Source organism: Apium graveolens, chromosome 6, assembly GCF_009905375.1.
Source record: "Apium graveolens cultivar Ventura chromosome 6, ASM990537v1, whole genome shotgun sequence".
Taxonomy (NCBI): domain Eukaryota; kingdom Viridiplantae; phylum Streptophyta; class Magnoliopsida; order Apiales; family Apiaceae; genus Apium; species Apium graveolens.
Window position 1 is genome coordinate 25,352,471 of NC_133652.1, and position 2,250 is coordinate 25,354,720.

Consider the following 2,250-nt stretch of genomic DNA (forward strand, 5'->3'; position numbering starts at 1 on the left):
GATCTTGTCCATCTTCTCATTCACCAATTTTCTTGTTCTGTCTTCATGGCCAGTAAGCTTGATTTCATGAGCTTTACCAAACAGATGAAATGCTTTGAGCTGAGCTTTGTATACATCTGTAATGGCATCATAGGAAGCTTCTGGACTCAAGTCTTTTGCATTGTTTCCCAGAATAGTAACATACTCTTCTCTGAATCTGGCCAGAATTTGATTCATCTCCAAGGCAAAATCATCGGACAGCCATGCATCCACATTTCCATCTAGCTCAGCATCATTGACAATTTTCTCCTTTTACTCTTCAACCTCTTCATTGTAAGCAAGCATGATAGTTTAATAGTCCCGGTTGCTCATATTTGAAGTCAGGAGATGTTGTGAGATGTTGGACAGTCCAGATATCTGCTCTACTAGTAGATCATCTACAGAAGTTGGTTGAGAAGCAGATTCTTGTAGCCACTGAGAGAGTATATGAGGTTGTTGAGGTTGTGAGGTGGATGGTTCATCAGAAACACCTGTGACTGGGGTCACAGTTTGACACACAGATTGCTCTGTGGTTTTGACAGTGTGTTGTCCTCTACTTGTAGTGGGAACCTCCAATTGAATTGGAGGGGATTTGACCGGGGTACTGTCATGTACACCAGCTTCAAACCCTTGTGTGTCTTGTAACACACTGGCACTTGAATGTGCTATGCTTGCCTCCCCTATGACAGGATCATGGGCAATTATACTCCTAACTTCAACTGTAAAGGCAATTTCTGCTAGGGTTCTGAGGGGAGTTTTCCCTACATGAGGAACCTCCAATTGGATTGGAGAGGATTTAGATAGCTCCCCCTCAGGAGTACTACCCTCAAACCTTTCAGTCTGTGAAGACTGTTTTGTACATGAAGGTGTATTAGAAGTATCCATGGGGTCTTTAGTAAAGACTGATGAATCCCCTATTTTTGTGATGGTGTCATCAAGGTCTACCCCAGCATGTAGCCTCTCATCATCTAAATAAAGTGTCTGGGTGGTGAGCAAAGCTTCTTGAGCTAAGTCACTTGATTTTTGGTGCACTTGAGAAGTGGATTCAAGTGAAATTGGAAGAGAAGAAATTTTAGATAGAAGAGATTATTACTCAGTTGTGAGTGTTGGCAGCTCCCCCTGAGTAGATGAGGGAGCTTTAAGGGATGTGTCCTCACAGTGTGTGCCTTCCTTATTTCTCCTACCATATACTTGAATTGCTTCTTGTGCAGGCTGTGCAGACTTACTTATAGTTGTTTTTACAATTGCATCATATTGGGAGGATACATAGGCGGCTAGAGTGGTCATCTCAGTTTTTTTACTCCTTTTGGATCTTTTGACCAGAGGTGTCTCTTTTTCAGCTATCTCCTCACCACTCTCAGTTACCACAGTTAAGGTTGCCCTCTTTCTCTTCTTTTTACTGACGTCAATTTTTTGAGAAGATGAGGTAGTTGGTTTCCTAGCTTCTAAAGGTTGTGAAAGAATGGTTGCAGCTTAGGAAGATCCCTGTTGGTGTTCCTGTGTTTGTACTTCCACAGGTTCAGGAATCATAGATGTGCTAGATTGTGTATTAGATCTCATGTCAGGCATAGGATAAGGGTAAGTCCTAAACCTCTCCAACATAAATGGAGTGATTTTTCAGACTTACATTGACCTTATTCTTTGTAGTAAGTGAGCCAAATATTATTTTGGACACTTGCTTACAATTGCCTATTTTAGTACTATCTATACCATTCAGTATGTGTATGTTAGCTACTTTATTATTTAAAGAGGACATAATAAATCTAGGGAAGAAAATTTCCTTACCTCTAGCTAACAGGGGCATAGTTAGCCTGGTTGCAAGTTCTTCCAGGATCAGCAGACCAACATTCAAGTGTTTGTTGTGGGCAATTGAATACACTAGCTTTTGCACCTACTTGAAATGTTGTCATATCCTGTCTTCCTGCATGTAAAGGCTCTCACCACTGAATCAAAAATGAATGATCACTCCCTCCTTAGATTAGTTCTGTTTAGGCTTGATAATTTTATACTTCCACCATAGTTGATGGAAATAAATATAACTACTTATTACATAAGTCTTCTTCTTTGTTTAGACTTCTTGTATGCCTCGTCTTCTTCTTTGTATCACCTCCATTGGATAGTCTTCTTGAGTCTTCAATTACATTACATGAATGAAAGTAAAACTAATCTAATGAACTTACAAGAATAACTCGAGTTACATTCGAGATTTATGATTACAAAGATTGACGACAT